General features: G+C 36.7%; 1 protein-coding gene and 1 pseudogene across 10 annotated transcripts in view; both read left to right on the forward strand.

Moving 5' to 3' along the window:
- Positions 1–24098, forward strand: part of CDH8 (cadherin 8) — a 353942-nt gene that overhangs the window by 256586 nt on the left and 73258 nt on the right. The window lies entirely within an intron of this gene.
- On the forward strand, positions 8467–8546 carry LOC112837155 (U4 spliceosomal RNA; annotated as a pseudogene).

Genomic DNA, 24098 nt, shown 5'->3' on the forward strand with positions numbered 1-24098 from the left:
GTTTCCTTATAGTAATGCTATTTTAATATAGAACTCTAGGCTCTCTTACTAGACACTCAGCATAGTCAAGTACAGGGGTCTGCAGGGGCCCAATTACTGGAAGTATGGTTAGGTGAAGATTTTTTTTCAGGAAAAGATGAATTTAGGCAGATACCAAGCTAGAGCTATGTTTGTCAAACTTCCAAGAAACTAAGAATCCCCAGCCCATAGATTCTTACTCACTGGTACATTTTTGGATTCAATTTTATAAGCTTTCTATAAACACCTTAAATAATTTCAATATGAATGACTTATATAGCACACTTTGGGAAATATGGTAGAGGGGGAATAATGAAGACAAACTAGAACATCAGAAAAAACAGGTTCTCCATTTAACTGCTATAGCACATTATGTTAAATATGACACTACCATATAATTGCTATCTTTAGATGAGAATTTTAATCTTGATATTACATATGTAATGCACAATTGCAATAATTTGGCATTGGATAATTATACATTACAGTGTATGTGTTGCTATTGCCTCCTAAAGTCTAGAAAGGAAATTGTTCTCATACTGATACTTGGGGATTTCTTGTCTAATAATTTTTGGTGCACTGTTTTAACTGGGAAGTTCTTGAAAAGGTTTTTAGCGGTTATGGAAAGTAAGTTTGCAGAGAGAAGGGACAACAGATGAACTCAGATTTACCGTGAATACTTGGCAATAGAAAATCTTTTGGGTTATTGGAAAGAGAGAAGAGGCAAGTGAGAAAATCTTAAAGATTTTGCAGACTTACATGTACACAATGTCCTTATTTTGAGAGAGTGGATTTAAAACCTCTTCACAAAAATAAAATTGTTGTCATACAGATAATAGAAATGAAAGAAAAAAATTAAAATCCATGTGATTTCGTTCACAACCTGGAGACAAGCACTGTTAACATCTCATATTTCTAGTTTTTTTTCCCTATAATTTTAACTCTAACTACATGCCATTTAATTCCATAAAAAAAACTTTACATCTTATTAATGTCTATCTGATATTACTTTGTAGGACTACAATATATGTAAATTTTTAATAGAACAGGTAGATATTATCTAATTGAAATGTTTAACTAGAGTGACAAAAATATGGCACTACCATGAATACACACAGAAATAATCAGAATCACATGGATCAATCAACTCATTGTTTTCTGAATGTTCTGCTTACTTTAATAGTGACTCTTAATAACTCTAAGTTTAAGACCAATACTCACCATATGACAGAATTTGCACTCTACACTGGGCTTGAGCTTATCTGGAAACTGCATCCTAACTCTTAGGAGCTGAGCCCAACATGAAGCTTTACTTCTGAGGAGGGTTGTTTGCTTGTATCTCACCTTGACTTGAGCTTCTGAATTATGTTACCTTAAGAAAATAGTCTGCTTCTGGTAAAATTCTTCCTTTGACTCATCTGTCTGATCATTCAACCCGTTACCCCTCTGCTTACTACATTTTTAATATTGATGTAATAAACATTTATTGACTAACCATTATATACAAAACACAGGGCCATATTTTGTGGGAGGTGTGGAAGAAATGAGAACTTTATCTTTGAGAAACCAAATACTATGTAAGGAATGCAAAGGAAATTTATATTTGGAGAGAACGAAGTTTGGATCCAGAAATGTGAAAAATAAAGGCAGGGCTCCCAACAAGTCCCAGTTGTAGTTTCTACATCTTAAATACAGTTGTACTGATTTAATTTTCACTATGTAAACACAAAGTGTAAGAGATAGTATATACTAATATAAAGTATGACACCAGATAGATGACATGAAAGCCCTTTTTTTATCACTATTACATTTTCTATTGACCTTCCAAACTCTTTCTGATATTGTATATTTGCATCTTATTGCTCACTTTGGGCTCCATGAGCTGAATCTGATCTTGATTTCAAGATCAAAAATAGGTTTATTTTATAAAATATATGAACATACCCTCTAAAGGCCTCTTTATGAATAAAACAGTTTAAAGGAGGAACTGTTCCTTTAGAAGTATCAATAAGAATATGTAGCTACGATTTAAATACTACAATTTTTCCTCTACCCCAAAACTACACTGATGGCTTGTTGTTCGTCACATGTCCATCAGACACAGGATGCAGAGTCCTACCTCACACCTTTGCCTCATGACTTTTTTCTTCCCTTGGATATTCTGTCATGTCTCTTGATTTCCAAGCAGTACTTTCCTTTCAAGGTTCAGATGAAGTATTACCTCCTTCTGGAAGCTATAGATGGTGCTGCCACTCTCTGCTGCAACAGAGAAGACGGTAATGATCTCATTTATAAATATACTAATTTGTGTATGTGCCTTCCACATCAAATCATCGAGGGCAGAGACTGTATCTTAACACTTCTCTGTCATCCTCATAGCATACCAAGTATCGCATTATAAACGACTGGCAAGTATTTACTGAACAAAATACTTGTGGGATGCAATGACATGGTTTTAACCACCTACCTAAAATACGCTAAATACCATTCAGAATGAGAAAAATCAACCTCTCAAGATGGGGAAGGGGCAAAGGCTTCTTATTTCTGAGGTGGGGGATAGAGGAGAAGAAAGGTTTCCTAAGCATATAAAATATCCTCCAAGAACACAGCAGTTGGTTGTATACTTTAAAGTTAATAACCCCTTCCTCATTCTTTGTTAAAACCTAGAGTAGTTTTGCCTTACGTTATCTCAGTTCAGTAATCAGGAAAAGGATGTTGCTTAATTCTTTTTGCAGAGAATTTCAGTTAGGCAACAGTTTGCTTTAATGTGAGCTTGATAGTGACACTATTAGAAACGGAGTTATAAAGCCATATATGCTTAATTCTGTCACTATTATGTGCAACTCTCTTACTACCCCTAAGAAAGTAATTTTGTTTGCTAACCATCCAGAAATTTGTCATTGAATACTTCCAGATACGAGCTATGCTCTCCCTTTAGAATCATTGCAATAATGGTTTCCTCTGCCTGGAATATGCATCCTCTTGCTATTGTCATGATTAACTTCAAGTCTTTGCTCTACTAAGCCCTACCCTGATCCCTACCAGTACCACCTTTTGCTTTCCCTACTAGATTTGTTTTATCAGCATTTTATCCTTTCTCACCTACCATACGATTTACTCACCATGTCTATTATTCACGAATTCCTTCCCATGAGCTCTTCTGCTGTAAATTAGTAACTCCCCAGTAGCAAGGAAGTATCTGATAATATTAAGCCTTTAGTAAATATTTATTGAATGAAGGAATAAATGAACTAAGAATATATAAACCAAGACTAGACTATTAACATTTGTACTTGAAGATTATTGCTTTAATATCTGATTCTGTTAAATAATTAACTGCTGGTATAATAAACTTGGTTTTCATGGGCATCTTCAAATATTTGGACTTTAAAGTTTACCACAACTTGGTGTAATTTCATAAATTGTAGTGTGAATCAAGCACAGAAAGAAGAAATGGTGCGTGCTACATACAAACAATGAACATATTAAGGGAGCCTCGTCCTGCATTCATGTCACTATGCTTCCTTTATGTAACTGCCCTATAAAGCAACTTTTGACTCTTCTTATTCATTGTGTTAAATGTCCTGTGCCTGTTTGGACTTTAGTAAAAGATGACTCAAAATGTGAGAGGATACTCCTATCTCTAAGATAAAAACCATTGGCTTAAAGGAAGCTGGATAATCTTTCATCTCTCAGACCTGTTTGTTTTATCAGAGAGAAGGTGGTAGGGTATGTGTGTGGCAAAATATTTTGCCCCAGGTAACAGAGGAAAATCCTTTCTGCTAGTATATGGCTTTATAACTCCATTTCTAATAGTGTCAATATCAAGCTCACATTTAAAGCTAACTTTTGCCTAACTGAAAGAGATAAGTACTTTGGAATGAAGCATACATGAATTTTAAACCCTGTATTTTATCAGTATTTAACTGAGATAGTTTCTCAATACCTTTGTGTTGCCATCTGTATAATGGATAGTGACAGTAACTGAATAATAAACACTAACTGAACATCTATCATCATAAGCTTCCTTTCTTTCCTTCCCTATCTTAGCCTTCATTTTCCGTTAATTTGAAACTATACTCATTGTTATTCATATGATGAAATGATTTGTTTAACTGCCTTAATACATGAGGCAATTAATTCTTTTTAGTGTTGAGCAAATTCCCACAATTTCCTGAGAAGAAATTACAATGAAGGTTTATGTGCAAGAAATGAAAAGTTACAGTATCTTTTTATTCTCCCATAGTTATAAAAAAATCACCTGGGTAGGCATTATTTGAAATTACAAAATTCTGAATTGCTCTTATGCACTTAATTAGAAATAAATGTGGATGTTGGGAGGAGAAGCTACACCGTGGAACACAGTAGTAGAGTTGTTTTTTGCTCCCCCCCAGCCCCCACTTCAGAATTCTGAAAGCAACATCCTACCCAGTCTAAAGATTTAGTAGGGAAAAGTCCTGAAAGAGTCAATGTGATTATGGGAAAAACCATAATGTGTAGTGCTGTGAATGCATGACCTGTAATTTCAATGTAGGAACAAGATGAGATGTAAAATTACTGTAACAATTCTGAATTTAGTTCGAGTCAAATCTAGATATAACTTTATTCCGACTCATGTTTTCCCACATAAATTCAGTAAACAGCAATGTTTACTGAATATTAAAATCTACCTCCACATCTCCCATTGGGTACTCCCCCTGCCTCTACCACCGCCCTATCCTGTGACTGCATACTTGCCAGTGGTCAAGAAACACACTACTATGGGAGACTTTTCTCCTGAGTAGCTGTGCCGCTGAAAGCTGCACTTTCCTACAATGAGCCCAAATGTGCCTGCAGGTATAAACAAGTCTTATTCGCTCCCCCTTTGCCTACTAAAATGGGAAGTTCCTTCAAAAAAAAAAAAAAAACCTTATAGGACCTGCTTTCAGTTCCTTGGAATAAAGGCTATGGAGAAAACTGGAATTAGGCACTGAAGTGCCAGGACCTCGACGGAATTTGAATGAGGAACAAGGTAACTTGGAAGTCTGGAGCAGAATACTGCTAAAATCCTGCAGTTTGCTTGGTATTTTCCAGTATGATTTCATCCAATCCTCCCAGTAACTTCCTCAAATAGATACTATCCTGACTTTGGGGTCACTTACCAGGTACGGTTCTCTAGGCTAGATGCAACAGTGAACAAAAAGTACCTAAAATTCCTACCCAGAGGGAATAACCAGAGTTAGCCAAACTGTAATATCTTCTCCCTAGTTGGCTTAAAGTGTAAATTACCAACAAGGGAGAGGAGGACAGATTCTTTCTTCCTAGAGAGAGACCTTGACACAGAATGTATCGAATATGGCAGGCATGAATGCAGTCTTCCCAACCCTTACCAGATCCATGGGATAGACAGGAAGATGCTTAAAGAAGGGATTTTTCTCACCATAGAGCTGAAGTCTTTTGCCTTTTTTTTTTTTAATAAAAACTTCTGAGCTCTAAACAGACCCACTGAGTCAAATTTTACCATAATTTGATATGCATGAAAATTCAAGAAAAAGTTCTTACATTTTTATGATAGATGCTTCAAATGAAGTGAATTTACTATTTTACCCTGAGTTGTAGGCATCTATTTGAATAGCCAGAATTCAATAAACTCATGTTCCCTCCATAAAAATGCAATTAGAACAATAATGACATGTTTCCCTCAAAATAGGCTACACCCTAGTCATAGCATCAGGTGGCACAAGTACTTGGGATTTCTTTGAACTTTGGAAGCCCTTACTGTGATCATCACTATACTCTCTACTCTGCTGAGAGTAGATAGTTTTCTAGCAATCATTAAAAAAGCCACTCATTTCATTTTGGGCATGATTTCTAGGGTTCAAACTGTTAGATTTGTAGGAAAAGAAAATCAATTAAGAAGAGAAAGAAAGTCAACCCTGATCTAACTTGATACTACAATCCTCTATTTTATGTTTGTAAGCATAGGGGAAAAGAAGTTGGATGGTAAAATGACACACTTTCTCATTTTTCTCTTGGAATTTATGTTCTTAAATTTCACCTCTAGGTGAGAGCACACCTCCTTTTACACATGCATAGAATGTGTTTTCTGTTTGGTATTTCCAGTGCCTAGAAGAGTACCTCCCACCTATGAGGTACACAGTCAATGTCTGTTGAATGAATGAGTTAAAGTTGAAGACTTACTTTCAAAATTTACAATCACCATTTTAAATGTTTGAGAATAAGGATTTTTTACTTTTTCTGTAAGTTTGTGTAAAAATGAGTAAGTGTGCACTAAACACATCATTTGAAGATGGTGGTGATGATGATCTATGCCTGCCACATTAGAATGTTATCAGTGGAGTAGAGATTGGGTTTTCAAGTCAGATTTCACTATCAGATGGCCCTAAGTAAGGTTTATGTGAAGAATATGCAGAGCTTAAGCTTCAAGTGTATACTTTTTTCTGACATAGTGGAGTTAAAAGTGCATGAAAATGGTCTTCTCTACTGACTGACTCAAGTACTTTGATGGAGAAAAATGTGTGATTATAACCCCCCCAAAAATATTATAGACACATCCTGAGCCTGCATACTGCCATTCTATACAGGTGTTCTACACTGCTGCTGCCAATACAATTAAAAAAAAAAATCACAATGCTTATTTTAGATTTGCATATTTCGTCTCATATATCATTTTGTTTATTAAAGGAATACCTAGTATTCGGTGTCTAGTTTTCTTTCTCATATACCTCGATAGACAGATGGTTTTGTGGATGCAAACACAGTTGGACAAAGTAATCATGTGTAGATACATGTATATCTACATTTATATTCATATACTCAAGCCATTTAATGTTAACATCTGGGAATAAATCATCATATTATCATTTACATGACACTGGTGGCAAGTTGATTTCAACCACCTCTGCTACTTATTTTGAATTATGTATTTGTTTAACTCAGTATCATATATACTGTATCTTAGTCCACTGTTGGAATATATGCAGAATTTACTGTGGCCAAAGCATAGATTGACTATAAACCCAGACTGATCTAAAGACTGCCTTTGCTCAGAGTATTCATTTGCGATAACACCATCTGCATTACACTATATGAACTCTGCCAGTCACTAACTCACAGAGGATTAGGGTAATTTTACAGTACTTTGCCCATTGTTCATCAACTACAGCATCACTTACTTTAATTTTTAGGGGGAATTAATGGACCTAGCATAGCCCTCTGTGCTGGGGGTAAAACACTTATTTTTCTTGTGCCTATGATAGTACCTTATGTCTAACTTTCCCAGTGATAGGAACTACAAAGTTAGGGGAAGCACTATGTGCAGTACTTAAACCAAGATACCGGAGAAGAAACAACTTGCGATGACACCTAAATTTAACTCTACTTATTCCCTTCAGGGCTTTAACTGATTCAACTCACAGGGCATACAAACCAAGCAGAAATCAGCGACCTGGAGTTAATGGTGGTTTCATAGGATTGTGGAGATAAAAGTTAGAGTCAGGGTTAGCAAAGTGTCTAGAAAGCAAAAGGCCAACTCTATAGTAAGAAGGTTACTGAGAAGAATCAGAGCATTATGGGTGACTTTTCCTACAATGTATTGACCAAATCTTAAGATGTACAGAAATAAGATCAATTTCAGCTTATCAAAGAGGTAAGATCTAAATAAATATTTTAAGTCACTCAACAAAGAGGATGGGCTCTAGAAATAAGAAAACCAGAAATCATCCCCCACTAATTTTGAAACATAGTCTTGACAGCTTCAAGATCTATACTTACTTTCATACGAAGAAAAGTCAAACCCTCTTGGAAGGAAGATAACACCTTTTCATGTCTCCCTAATTTTCAAATTGCAATTTTCTATTCACATCATAAAATTTCCAAAATTCAATTAAATCAGGCATGCAATAAAAGGAAATCAAACCACCAGAATTCAGAAAACAGATCTAGAAAAATAAGTTGTATTGGAATTATCAGATAAAGGCCCAAGAATAAATATAGTTAAATGTTTTTAAAAAAACAAATGAGATGAATAGTTTGACCAACAAATTAGAATATGTAAAAATAAGCAAAGGGAAAGTATAAAGCTTAAAAATATCAGTAAAATGAATCGTACAGAGCATGAGACTAGCAGAAATATGGATAGAAATCTAAATTTAGAATGGGAAAAATTCAGGAAAAATCACAAAAAATAGGTGTCCCATAAGACACAAATTATATAAGTTTAACATAGGAGTAACCAACATTCTAGAAAGAGGACTAGAGTAGTAATATTTAAGTAGTCACAGATCTTTTTACTGTGTAGAAGACCTCAAACCATAGATTCAAAAAGTTCAAACTAGCATTTAGACACATAAAATACTGCTGAAAAACGAAGACAATTAGAATTTTAAAATCAGCACACACGTTCTCCCTAAGTAAGGTATTTAGAATTCAAAAACTGACAGCTGCTTTAGCTTTGCGCAGTGGCAGTATCATAGCCAATGAGGTTTATCCGAGGCGCAATTATTGCTAATCAAAAACTGACAGCTACTTTTATAGCAGCAATTGTGAAGGTCTGAGGGAAAAAAATGGCATATTAAGAGCACAAGAAAAATAAATATCAAACCAATGTTTTTTATCAAAAACAAAAAACTTCAAATGAAAGGTTTTTAACGTGTGAAGTACTTGGTATAATTTATTAATAAAAGTAGTTAAAAAAACTTCACCTCAAAAGAACACCATACTACCTGGCAATATAGTAATGTTGAAATGTGGGTAGAGAAAATGGAGTATTTGCAGTATATTCTGTCAAGTCAAGGACACATATATACATGGGATATTTAACTTTCAGGAAGATGGAAGAGTAGAAGCACCCCACGGTTACCTTATCCCATGGGTATTAGATAACCCTCACAACAGTGTATTTAACAAAGAAAATGACCCAGGAACTGGCAGAACAACCTCCGCAACTCACTGTAGAGAAGAGGCCACATTAAAGAAGGGAGGAAGGACAGAGACATGACAGGCAGCTAAACTGTCCTGTGGGACGGTATAAGTGAGGGAGGGAACTGTGGACACAAGGAGGGGAGGAAAACAGACCGTCACATAAGGGAGCCCACATGGGAAAGACTAATCCCCATAATGTTTGGTTTTGAAAATCAGAGGGGCCAAATTTTCTGAGTTCTTACAACCAGTGGGACATAAAACCTGGAATTTTAAAAATCAGTGGGCTCATTAACATACTGCTACATTCCTGGTGCAGCAAGTCTCCTCCAGTGGCATGCAAAGCTTGCTGCTACCAGTACCCGCATACTGCCCTCCTGCTTTGTCTCAGAGGCTCTGACCCCTTGAATATGCTCTCGGCCAGAGCCTCTATGGGTTAGTGCCACAAGCCTGGCAGTGTCAAGCAGCCCCTACAGTGGCCAGGATCACTCCCAAGAGACTCCTGCCCCACAGAGAGGAAAACATAACACAGACACCAGTCACAGAGGCCACCACAGTGGGCTGGAGGCAGCAAACTAGTCTTACTACAAATACCGTCCACCAACCAAAGCTTCTCAGGGGAAGACAGAGGGAAAGGCCCCTGCAGTAGGGGGCTACTCCATCTCAGGCAAACACCTGGTAGGACTCGCCTCAAGGCCAAGGCATCCACAGACAGGCCCCCTAACACCACAGAGACCAAATGCCCATGCCAGGCCAAGAGACCCAGTGCAGATGACTGCACTAAAGGAAAAAGTGGCTCATCGAAAGTAGGGCACATTTGCCACACATAGGAGATAACCCTGAAGCACCATGTTCTGGTGAAAAGGGACCACAATGCAGCAGTGTATGACAGAGCCTCGTCATCTTAAGTCTACTCCTTTCCAGTGCAGGAGATGTAGCTGTCTCTTCTAACACAGAGACACAGACGTAGACAAAATGGGGCAATAGAGAACCATGTCCTGAATGAAAGAACAGGAAAAAACAAGAGACCTAGGTGAAATGGATGTAAGTGACAGAGAATTTACAGTGATGATCAAAAAGTTACAAGACTTGAGTAAAGAGTAGAGGACATCAGTAAACTAACAGGGAGATGGAAAACATAAAAAAGAACCTATTAGAGATGAAAAACACAGTAAATGAAATTAAAAATACACTTGATGGAGTACATGGCAGGCTAGAGGAAGTAGAAGGATGGATTTCATGACTGCATCAAGCACTATAGGGAATTCCAGAAGGAGAAGAGAGAGAAAAGGGGGAGAAAAGATAGAAAGCATCCAAATTGGTAAGGAGGTAAAACCTTCACTATTTGCAGATGACATGGTATTATATGGAGAAAACCTGAAAGACTCCTCCAAGAAACTATTAAAACAGATAATTGCAATAAATTTTCAGGATACAAAACCACTGTACAGAAATGTTGCATTTCTATGTGCTAATAAGGAAGCAGCAGAAAGAAATAAAGGAAACAATTCCATTTATAATTTCACCAGAAATTACAAAATGCTGAGGTATAAACTGAACCAAAGAGGTGAAAGAGCTGTACTCTGAAAACTATAAAACACTGATGAAAGAAATTGAAGACGCAAATAAATGGGAAGACATTCCATGCTCATGAATTCCAAAGACAAATATTGTTAAAAGGTCCATACTACCAAAACAACCTACAGATTTAATGCAATCCCTATCAAAATACCACCACCATTTTCACAGAATTGGAAGAAATAATCCTAAAGTTTGTATGGAACCACAAAACACCCTGAATAGCCAAAGCTATCTTGAGAAAGAAAAGCAAAAAATGGAGGCATCACCAATTCTGAACTACAACTTATACTACAGAACTTTAATAATCAAGACAGTATTGTACTGGCGCGCGCGCGCACACACACACACACACACACACACACACACACACACACACGACACCTAGACCAATGGAATAGAAAACCTAGAAGTCAGTCCACAATTATAGGGCCAATTAATATTTGACAAAGGAGGCAAGAACATGCAATGGGAAAAAGAGTCTCTTTAACAAATGATGTTGAGAAACTGGACAACTACATGCAAAACAATTAAACCAGACCACTTTCTGACACCATACACAAAAATAAATTCAAATGCATTTGGGATCTATATGTGACACCTGAAAGCATTAAAAACCTAGAAGAAAGTATAGGCAGTATCTTCTCTGCTCTTGCCTATAGCAACATTTTTCTCGCTATGTCTCCTAAGGCAAGGGAAATAGAAGCAAAGGTAAACTATTGCGACTCTATCAAAAAGACTTCTGCACAGCAAAGGAAACAATAAAACTTAAAAGACAACCTACAGAATGGGAAAAAGTATTTGCAAATGACATATGTGATACAGGATTAGTATCCAAAACATTAAAGAACTTAGACAACCCAACACCCAAAAAACAAATAATCCAATTAAAAGTGGGCAGAGCACATGAATAGACATCTCTCCAAAGAACACCTACAAATGGCCAACACACACATGAAGAGATGCTCAATATCAGTAGGGAAATGGAAGTCAAAATCACAATGAGATATCCCCTCATACTGTCAGAATGGCTAAAATCAAAAACACAAGAAAAAAGTTTTTGCAAGGATGTGGAAAAAAAAGGAACCCTTGTGTACTACTGGTGGGAATGCTAACTGGTGCAGCCACTGTGGAAAAGTTTGAAAGTTCCCCCAAAAGTCAAAAACAGAACTACCCTCTGATCTAGTAATCACACTGCTGAGTATTTACTTTAAAAACACAAAAATACAGTGATGCCTGGGTGGCTCCGTTGGTTAAGTGTACCACTCTTGATTTCAGCTCAGGTCATGATCTCAGGGGTCATGAAATCAAGCCCTGTGTCCTGCTCCTCACTGAGTGTAGAACCTGCTTAAGATTCTCTTTGTCTCTCTCTGCCCCACTCCAACCCGTCTGCACTCTCACTTCTCGGGGGTGGGGGACACACACACACACACACACACACACACACACACACACACGGTGCATGCACACACACAAACACTAATTCAAAGGGATATATGCACCCCTATGTTTATGGCAGCATTATTTACAATAGCCAAATTATAGAAGCAGCCTAAGTATCCATCAGTTGATGAATGGAATAAAGTGATAAAAAATATATATATATATACACACACACACACACACTTTATGTATGCACAATGGAGTATTATTCAACCATAAAAACAAAATGAAATCTTTCCATTTGCAAGGACATGAAGCTAGAGAGTATAATGCTAAGTAAGTCAGTCAAAGACAAATACCATATGACTTCAATCATGTTGAATTTAAGAATCAAAACAAATGAGCAAAGCAAAAACCATAAAAAAAAAAAGCAAGAGAGACACAGAGAGAGAAAACCAAGAAACAGACTCTTAACTCTAGAGAACAACCTAATGGTTACCAGAGAAGGGGTGGGTGAAAGAGGTGACAAGCTCTGGGTGATGTGTGGAACTGCTGAATAACTATATTGTACATCTGTAACTAATGTAGCACTGTATGTTCCCTATACTGATAAGTTAAAATAAAAACTTAAAAATAAAAAAATCAGCAGACTTAGCTCCGGGAGGGCCAGGATGGCCTGAGACCGAATCTCTGTTGTTAAAGAGACAGCACAACAAAGAGCCTACAGAGATATAGCAGAGAAGCAGAAGTTTCAAAAACACCTGCAGCATAGGGATGTGGGAGTGGTTTACTACTCTCAGCATATGTGGTGGGGCAGAGATTCTTCCAAGACTTCTCCAGGAACAAAGGAGCTGGCAGGCACCATTTCCCATCCCCATCCCCTAGCATTAACACAGGACCACTTAGGATAACCGGCGCAGAGCAGATCCTTGCTACCTCACTTGCTTACACTGCACTGCCATGGCCCACTCCCTTCTGCGGGCATGTCCCCTCCAGCGGGCATGTCCCCTCCAGCAGGCATGCCTTGGTTCGGATACTACAGGCCCCTTCTGCAGAGGACCAGCACAAATTTTGCTAACATTGTGCCTCCTGCCCTCGACAACTGCACATCCACCTTCACTAACATAGCTGGCCTAAGACAAGGCAGCAGTAGGTCCCCTCTCACAGAGAACTGGCATGCAAACAATGCTGCAGCTGCATGCCCCACCTCCACACACATTGTGGATCCACAGTCCCCACCACCAATATGCTTGTGGCCAGAGCCTACCCAATGTGGTGCCACAAGCCTGGGAGTATGTAAGCTGCCCAACAGGGGCAGCACCAACCCAGAATGACTTCTGCCCTGGGGAGAGGGAAAGATCACCACACACACCAGACCAGCTGTAGCCCCAGCAGTAAGCTGGGGTCAGACAGCTGTCTGACTGCAGGACCTGTCAACCAACAAAGGCTTCTCAGGGGACAACACAGGACAAGCACCCTGCAGTTTGGTTCTACTCCATGTGTGGGAACTACCTTATCACTCAACCAAAGCCCAAGGCACCCTCAAACTAGCCCACTACCACTACAGGGAAAAATCCTGTTCCCAACAGGGAAAGAGCCACTGCAGACAACCAGACTGAAGGAAAGGTACTTTGTCCACAACATGAGGATACACAAAACATACAAGGGAGATAGCCCCGGAGCGCCAGATCTTGGTGAATGGGGGACACTGCACTGCAAGGTGGTATAGGACCTCTTCTTCCAAAGGTCACTACTTCAAGAGCAGGAGACATAGCTGACTTTTCTAACATACAGAAACAAACACAGTGAATTAGACAAAATGAGGAGTCTGAAGAATATGTCCCAAATAAAAGAACAGGACAAGATCATAGCAACAGATCTAAGCATGCAGCGATAAGTAATATGCCTGATAGAGAATTTAAATTGATCAAGATACTGAATTTGACAGAAGACTGGAGGCTATCATTGAGGGCCTTAGCAAAACGATGAAAAAAAAAATCAGAGATGAAAAACATAATAAATGAAATTAAAAATATACTTGGTGCAATATATATAGCAAAGTAGATGAAGCAAAGGAAAAATGAGTGCCCTGGAGGACAGAGTAATGGAAAGTAATCAAGGTGAGCAGGTGAGAAAACAAAATCGTGCTAAATGAGAATAGACACAGGGAATTCAGTGATTCCATCAAGCCTAGGAACATTCACATTATAGAGATCTCAGAAGAAGAAGAGAGAAAAAAGGGCAGAAAATTCATTTGAAGAAATAATACCTGTAAAGTTCCCTAATCTGGGTAAGGAAACATATCCAGATCTAATAGGCACAGAGAGCCCCCAACAATTTCAACACCTCAGTCCACAGACCTCATTACAATGAGGTCCACTCCTCACTACAGACATGTAATAAAATAGCAGAAAGTAGTGATAAAGTGAGAATTTTAAAAACCAACTGGGTGGCTCAGTCGTTAAGTGTCCACCTTTGGCTCAGATCATGATCCCAGGGTCCTGGGATCGAGCCCCACATCGGGTTCCCTGCTCAGTGGGAAGCCTGCTTCTCCCTCTCCCATGCCCCCTGCTTGTATTCCCTCCCTCGCTCTCTTTGTCAAATAAATAAATAAAATCTTTAAAAGAAAAACAAAAACAAGAGAAAATACTAACATGTAAGGGAAACCCCAGAAGGCTAGCAGCTGCTTTATCAGGAGCAACTTTGCAGGCCAGAAGGGAGGGACAGAATATATTCAAAGTGCTGAAAGGGAAAAAAAAAAAAAAAAAAAGGCAACCAAAAACACCTGATCCAATAAGGCTATCATTCAGAAGGAGAGAGAAAGAGTTGGGGGGGGAGGGGTTAAGGAGTTCATGACCAAGAAACCATTACTACATGAAATCATAGAGGGGACCATGAGTAGAGAGGAAAACCTAAGTAAAGTAGAAAGCAAAAAAGCAGTAAAATAAGTTTATCTGCAAAAATCAGTTAAGGGACTCACTAAGTAAAAGAGTGTAAAGTATGATACATTTACCTAAAATGTATGTAGTGGGGGGGTCGGGGAGATGAGTTAAGTATGGGTTCAAACCTAAGCAACCATCAACTTAATATAGACTGCAGTATGGTTAAGATGTTATATATAATCCTAACGGTAACCAAAAATGAAAAACCAGTAATAACAAAAAATGAAGAGAAAGGAATCCAAAGGTATCACTAAAGAAAGCCAACTTATTGTCAGAGAAGACAGCAAGGGAAGAAAGGAACAGAACTATAAAAACAAGCATAGAACAAGTCATAAAATGGCAATACACACCTATCAATAATTACTTTGAATGTAAATGGACTAAGTGCTCCAATAAGAGGACAAGGGTGACAGAATGTTATCAAAGCAAGATCCATCTGTATGCCGTCTACAAGAGACTAATTTCAGACCTAAAGACATGCAGATTGAAAGTGAAGGCATGGGGCACCTGGGTGGCTCAGTTGGTTAAGCAACTGCCTTCGGCTCAGGTCATGATCCTGGAGTCCTGGGATCGAGTCCCGCATTGGACTCCCAGCTCGGTGGGGAGCCTGCTTCTCCCTCTGACCCTCTCCCCTCTCATGCTGTTTCTCGCTCGCTCGCTAATAAATAAATAAATAAAATCTTAAAAAAAAAAAAAAGTGAAGGGATGGAAGCATTTATCATGCACATGTGAAAAGAAAGCCAGGATAGCAATACTAACGTCAGACAAAATAGATTTTAAAGACCGTAACAAGGGACAAAGGACACTATATTATTAAAGGGAAGAAACCAGCAAGATGATATAGCAATTGTAAATATTTATGCACCCAAAATGGGAGTACCCAAATACATAAAGGAGTTAATAACAAACATAAAAGAAGTTATTGATAGCAATACAATAATAGTAAGGGGCTTTAACACCCCATCCTTCATCAATGGCTAGATCATTCATGCAATCAACAAGGAAACAGTGGCTTTGAAAGACACCTTGGACCAGATGAAGCTAACAGATTTCTTTAGAAATTTACCTCCTAGGCAGCCACAGAATATACATTCTTTTCAAGTGCACATGGTATATTTGCCAGAATAGAACATGTATTAGGGCACAAAATAAGTAAAACAAATTCAAAAAGATCCAAGTTATACTGTGCACCTTTTCTGACCGCAGGGCTATGAAACTAGAAATCAAGCACAACAAAAGTCTAGAAAGAGCACAAGTACATGGAGGTTAAATAACATACTACTAAACGATGAAAGGGTCAATCTAGAAATCAAAGAAGAAATAAAAAATTATATGGAAAAAATTGAAAATGAAAACACAGTGGTCCCAAATCTTTAGGATGCAGCAAAAGCTGTTCTCAGAACGAAATTTATAGCAATACAGGCCTACCTCAAGAAGCAAGAGGAATCTCAGGCAACCTAACCTTACACCTCTAAAGGACCTAGAAAAAGAACAAATAAAACTCAAAACCAGAACAAGTAGAAACTAAAAGGGTAATAATAGCATAGCATAGAATACAATTAGAATAGAATATAATTAGAATTGAATTAGAATAGAATTAGAACAGAATTTAGATTAGAATCAGAATAGAATAGAACAGAACAGAATAGACTACACTAGAATAGAAAGGATAATCACTGAGACCAGGAGCTGGTTCTTTGGAAAGATCAACAAATTAACTTTTACTCAGAATCATTAAAAAAAAAGAAAGAGAAACAGAGAAGACTCAAATTCAAAAATGAAAGAGGAGACATAACCAACACCACAGATATAAGGATTATGAGAGAATATTATGAAAAATTTTATGCCAACAAATTCAACCTGGAAAAAATACATAAATTCCTAGAAACATATCACCTACCAAAGCTGAAGCAGACAGAAATAGAAAATTTGAACAGACAAGCTACCAGCAATGAAATTGAATCAGTAATCCAAAAACTCCCACCAAACCGAAGTCCAGGACCAGACGGCTTCACAGCTCATTTCTACCAAACATTTAAAGAAGAGCTAGTATCTCTGCTTCCCAAACTACTGCAAAAAAATTGAAGAGGAAGGAAAACTTCCAAATTCATTATGAGGCCAGCATTACCCTGATACCAAAACTAGGTAAGGACACTACTAAAAAAAAAAAAAAAAAAAAAAAAATTATAGGCCAATATCTCTGATGAACACAGATGCAAATATCTTTTGTAAAATACTATCAGTGAACACAGTAATACATTTAAAAAAATAATTCACCACAATCTACTGAGATTTACTGAATATCAATATTTGCAAATGAATCAGAATCATAAATGGTATCATTAAGAGAAAGCATAAAACCCATATGATTATTTCCATATATACAGAAAAAGCACTGGACAAACTACAACATCCACTCATGATAAAAACCCTCTACAAAGTAGGTTTAGAGGGAGGAGGCCTCAAATTAATAAAGGCTATCTACAAAAAACCCACTGTGAATATCATAATGGGGAAAAATGGAGAGCTTTTCCCTTGAGGTCAGTAACAAGGTAAATCTGTTCACTCTCATCACTTTTATCCATTATAGTATGGAAAGTCCTAGACATAGCAATCAGACAACAAAAAGAAATAAAGCACATCCAGACTGGTAAGGAAGAAGTAGTAAAAGGTCCACTATTTGCAGTTGACATTATACTGTATAGAGAAAACCCTAAAGAGTCCACCAAAAAACTGCTACAATTGAGAAATGAATTCAGTAAAGTCACAGGATACAAAATCAATTGCATTATTATACAGGGATAATGAAGAAGAAGAGAAATTAAGAAGGCAATCCCATTTATAATTGCACCCAAAATAATAAAATGTCTAGGAATAAACTTCACCAAGGAAGTCAAAGACTTATACTGTGAAAACTATAGAACACTGATGAAAGAAACTGAAGACACAAATAAATGGAAAGACATTAAATGCTCATGGACTGGGAGACTAATATTGTTAAAATGTCCATACTGCCCAAAGCAATCTACAGATTTAATGTAATCCCTACAAAATACCACCAGCATTTTTTACAGAATTGATACAAATAATTCTAAAGTTTGTATGGAACTACGAAAGACTCCAAATAGCCAATTTTTTTTTAGAGAAAGTGAAAGTTGGGCAGCAGTGTGGGGGGGAGGGAGGGCAGAGGGAGAATCTTAAGCAGGATCCATGCTCAGAGTGGAGCCGAACATAGGGCACAGTCTCACAACCCAGAGATCATGACCTGAGCTGACCTACTGAGCCACCAGGCCCCCAAGAGCTGAAGCAATCTTGAAAAAGAAAACCTAAACTGGAGACATCACCATTCTAGACTTAAGTTACACTACAAAGCGGTGGTAATCAAAACAGTGTGCTACTGGCACCAAAAAAAAAAAAAAAAAAAAATTGACAAATAGATCAGTGGAACAGAATAGAAAACTCAGAATTAAACCCACAATCATGTGGTCAATTCATCTTTGACAAAGGAGGCAAGAATATACAAAGGGAAAAAGTCTCTAACAAATGGTGCTGGGAAGTTTGGAGGGGCTACATGCAATAGAATGGAACTGGATGACTGTCTTTCATCACACACACAAAAAAAACCAAAGCGGATTAAGGACCTATATGTGGTAGCGGAAACTAAAAATCCTAGGAGAGAGCACAGACAGTAATTTCTCTGAACTTGGCCATAACATTTTTCCTAGATGTATGTTCTTAAGGCAGCAAAAATAAAATTGTTCAGACTACATCAAAATAAAAAGCTTCTGCATAGCAAAGGAAACTGTCAACAAAACAAAAAGACAACCCGCTAAATGGCAAATGACATAGCTGATAAAGGGTTAGTATCCAAAATATAAAAATAAATCAAGACCCGAAAAACAAATAATCCAATTTAAAAAACAGGCGGAAGACATGGACAGATAGTTCTCTAAAGAAGAAATGCAGATGGCCAACAGACACATGAAAAGATGCTCAACATCATTCATCACCAGGGAAATGCAAATCAAAACTACCATGAGACATCACATCATGCCTGTCAGAATGGCTAAAATGAAAAACAACAAACAACAAGTTTTGTTGAGGATGTGGAGAAAAAGGAACCTTTGTGCACTGTTGGTGGGAATACAAATGGATGCAGCGACTGAGGAAAAGAGTATGGAGGTTCCTGAAAAAATTAAAAATTGAACTACCCTATGACCTATTAATCACACTACTGGGTATTTACCTAAAGAATACAAAAACACTAATTTGAAAAGATACATGCACCCCTATGTTCACTGCATTTTTTACAATAGCCAAATTTTGGAAGCAATCCAAGTGCCCACTGATAGATGAATGGATAAAGAAGTGTTTGTGTGTGTGTGTGCATATCTATAAAATATATTTATATTTTATATTTATAAATAACATAATTCATAATTTATGTATTAAATATATATAATTCAGCCATAATTAAGAATGAAATCTTGCCATTTGCAACGATATAGATGGATCTAGAGAGTATAATGCTGAGTGAAATCAGTCAGAGAAAGACAAATACCATATGATCTCACTCATATGTGGGATTTGGGAAACAAAACATACTATTAATGGAAAATAAAGAAACAAACCAAAAACCAGACTCTTAACTATGGAGAACAGATAGTTACCAGAGACGAGTTGGGAGCGGGGGGATGGCTGGAACAGATGAGGGGATCAAGAGCGCACTTACCTTGGTGGGCACTGAGTAGTGTGTAGAGTTGTGGAGTCATTATATTGTAAACCTGAAACTAAAAAAACACTGTATGTAACCTATACTGGTAATAATATAAAAAATAAATGATATTTAATGTTACCACTAAAGTAGTATTCATAGAAGTCTATGTAACTAACTGGCTAATGGGGAAATGGAATAATTAAAATTTATCAATCCAAAAGAATACAGAAAGGAAAAATAGTAAAGAATTGATGAAGGAAAAGTATAAAAAATTAAAAACCAGATATATAACCAATCACACTAAATGTTAGTAAGCTATATACTGTAATATTCTTTAATTTTCAGACCAGAATAAAAAGCAACTAATACTTGAATCACATTTCTTAACTATGGTAACTTTTTTTCCCCTCAAATTTTTACTTAAATCCTATCTAATTAACAAATACTGTAATATTGGTTTCAGGAGAATTCAGTGATTCATCACTTAAATATAACTCCCACTGCTCATCACAGCAGGTGCCCTCCTTTTTTTTTTTTTTAAAGATTATTTATTTATTTATTTATTTGAGAGAGAGAGAGAGAGAGAGAGAATGAGAAAGAGAGAGAGAGTACTGAGAGGGGGGAGGGTCTGAGGGAGAAGCAGACTCCTCGCTGAGCAGGGAGCCCGATGCGGGACTCGATCCCAGGACTCCAGACCTGAGCCGAAGGTAGTCGCTTAACCAACTGAGCCACCCAGGCGCCCAGTAGGTGCCCTCCTTAATACCCATCACTCTTTTAGCCCATTCCCCCACGCCCCGCCCCTCTAGTAACCCTCAGTTTTTTCTCTATAGTTAAGAGACTCTTTCTTTTTCCTTCCCATATGTTCATCTCTTTTCTTTCTTAAATTCCACATATGAGTGAAATCAATAAAGGACACGTAAGGACTCTGAGGATTAAAGGAAGCTCAATCATGCCAATTCAAAACAAAGTAGTTCAGCTACAGAGTAGGAAGAAAGAGATACTACCAAAAACAAAGAGAAAATTTTCATAATGATCATTAAATTCATCAGGAAGATATAAAAAACTTAAATTTATATGTTCCTAATAATGTATTTCCCAAGTATATAGAGTAAAAAAAAAAAAAAAGAAACAAAGGGAAAAATAAATCAATAGATGTAGATAGAGTTTTACCCCAACTCTCTGCTAATCAAAGTAGCCCCCCAAAAAGACCAAAACAAAAAAACACCAAAAAACAAAATTACAAGGATAGTGTTTGAATACTGTCATTTGTAATCTTTTCTAATTGAAATGTCTAAAACACTGCACTCAAAATTACAAAAAATGTTCTGCTCAAAACACACTTGAAATATTTACCCACTATGTCCAAAAACTGGGCCATAAAGCAAGTCTCACCTCTTGTGAAGTGTGCTTTTCTAACACAATGGAATTCAACCAGGAACACACACACCCACACCCACACACACACCCACACACCCCCCCCACACACACACACACACTCTCACACTAAACTACAAGTATCCCCAAGTATTGGAAATTAAGCCACACACTTCTATTTAATCCATGGGAAACAGAATAAAATCACAAAGGGAATTAGCACATTTTAAAAATCAAAGATAACAAAACCATGACATGGCAAACCTTGTCGGACATAGCTAACAGAGAGCCTAGAGGGAAAGGAGTCTAAAAGGTCTATACTGGAAAAAAAAAGAAATGCTAAAAATCAGTTACCTAAGCACCTGCTTCCAATAGGCTAAAAGTGAACAGAAATCTAAAAACTAGTAGAAACGTGGAAATAAATATAGGATAGGGGGTGTTTGGGTGGCACAGTCGGTTAAGCGACCCATTCTTGGTTTCCACTCAGGTCAAGAGCTCAGGGTCTTAAATTCTAGTTCCACATCAAGCTCACACTCAACACGAAGTCTGCATGAGACTCTGTCTCCCTCGGTCTCTTCTCCCACACTCTCTCTCTCTTGAATAAATAAATCTTTTAAGTAAATACAGGATAGAGTATAATGAAATTGGAAACCGATACCGTAGAGAAATTCAACAAAAACAAAAGCTGTACATTTGTAAAGATGAATAAAGTTAACCGAATCTTGCAAGGAAAAATAGAAAAGGTACAAGTTACCAATGTCAAAGGGGACATTACAGACTCTATAGATGTTAAAAAGGTAATAATTGGACATTATGAACTTATTAATGCTTAAACTACATATGAAATAAGCTAGTAAGTTAAACTACATATGGCTTAAACTACATATGAAATAAGCTAGTACATATGAAATATGTAAGGCTTAAACTACATATGAAATAAGCTAGTAAGTTAAAAGTGTAGTCTTTGCAAACTGGCATAAATAATAGAAAAGCAAAAATAGACTTATCACTTTCTCTACTGAATAAATGAATCCATAATTACTAACTTTTAACACAAATCGTCATGCCCAAATGAACCAGACACAAGCTTTATCAGAAAGAAGTAAAAGACGGAGCATTTTTTACCTCGTGTCACGAAGCCAGCCTAATCTCAATGCTAAAACCTGATGAGCATATTATATGAAAGGAGACATAACAATCTGCTTCTCATAAACAAAATTCTATGTAATGTATTAGCAAATCAATACCACTAATACAAAAATATAATACTACAACTAGGTAATACAAGGACAGGTTATAACATTTGAAAACAATCTATTAATGTAAATTAAAATATTCAGAGAAACTAAATTCCTATCATCAATCTCAATAGATGCAGAAAAGTATATATATATCCATCTCTTGTTCATTAAAAAAAGCTCTTGGAACCCTAGAAATAGCGGGGAATTTAATCTGATAAAGGGTTGCTACAAAAAAACAAAAAACAAACATAGCAAATATGACTAAAAGAATGAAAACTTTCTCCCTGAAATTGCAAATGAGATAAGGTTGTCTACTATTACTACTTTATTCAATTATATTGAAGGTTTTAGCCAGTAGAGTAAGATACAAGAAGTAAAAGTGAAAATATTGGAAAAAGAGAAATAGTCACTCATCACAGACAACATGATTGATAGAATGCATAAAAATTAAAAAGAAATCTACAGTTGAACTTTTAAAAGTTTACATGATTAGAGTTCTAAAATAATCAGATTTTATTTTCTAGCAATAGAGAAAAAAATACTACTTATAATAGTAAAAAGACTTCAACTGAAGTAACAGAATCTAAAGAATGATGTGAAAGACCTTTGAACAGAAACCTACAAAACATTAGTGAGAGAAATTACAGAAGTTGTGTCTCCAAAGAGAGTGAAAAATCAAGCCACACAGTGGGAAAAGGTATGGTGATACCCCATGTAGCAAAGGACTCATATTGATAACATATAATGTGCATATCAGTTAGAAAAACAAACAACCCCATTACAAAATGGCAAGAACCTGAACAGCGACTTCACAGAAGAGGATATCCAAGTAGACATATTTACCATCATAGTTTCTTAGCATCAAATCATCAAGATATTGCAAATTAGGACCTAAGTGAAATACAGTTGTGTATCTCTACAATGGCTAAAATTAAAAATGAATAATAAATAACTGCCTTTACCAAGTGGTGTTCAAGGCTTACAGTGGCCTGAACTTTTACACATTGCTGGTCAGAGTGTAAAGTGGTACATCCACATTAGAAAAATATTTGGACACCTACACTAAAATTGAAAGAATGTATATCCGATCATCTTTCACTTTATTCCTAAGTATACAATATAGCTCACTTCATTTATTTATGTACCAAAAGATATACACAAAATATTTATAGTAGTACTTTTCCAACAGCCTGAAACTGAAATACCCAAATGTCCACCAGGAAGAGAAAAATAAGTTGTGGTATATTTATTCAATCAAATTATAAAATCCCATAAAACAATGGGAAAAATGAACTAGGGTTGTATACAACTGTGGGAATCATTTCACAATATTATATAAAGAGGCCAGTGTGTATAATATATTAATTCAATTTTTATAACATTCTGAAGAAGGAATTTAATGTCATATTAAGTAAGAGAAGAGGTTACCCTAAGAGTCATAATGAGTGGTATGGGGTACATAAAAGGCTTTTGAGGAGCTGGTTATGCCGGATGTGTTGATCTGAATGGTGGTTACAGGGGTTTGTTTAGGTTATAAAATTATACTGGAATAAAACCTTAAGATTTATATGCCTCATGGTTTGCATAGGTGACTTCAAGTACGAAAGTTGACCCCACACCAGAAACTTAAGGGAGTCACCCCAGGTTTTTTTTTTAATATGGCTATTATGTTTTTATATATAAATTCACTAATAGAAAATTTCATGTTAATGGAAACATCAAACCTTTTTAAATACTGTTTATTGGTTTATTTGGTCATATTGTTTGAGGAGAGATTCATACTGAAAATGTTCTACTCAGGATTATGTTTTCTAAGTATTATGTTTTAATAATGTTTGTTTCTGTTTGTTTCCTTATTTGTTGGTCACATTGCCCTGGATTCACACATTTCAGCTTTACCACTTCTTAGCTTTGAGTACATATGGA

The sequence above is a fragment of the Callorhinus ursinus genome, unplaced genomic scaffold, assembly GCF_003265705.2.
Source record: "Callorhinus ursinus isolate GAN/ISIS: 27379988/994484 unplaced genomic scaffold, GSC_fseal_2.0 scaffold37, whole genome shotgun sequence".
NCBI classification, from domain to species: domain Eukaryota; kingdom Metazoa; phylum Chordata; class Mammalia; order Carnivora; family Otariidae; genus Callorhinus; species Callorhinus ursinus.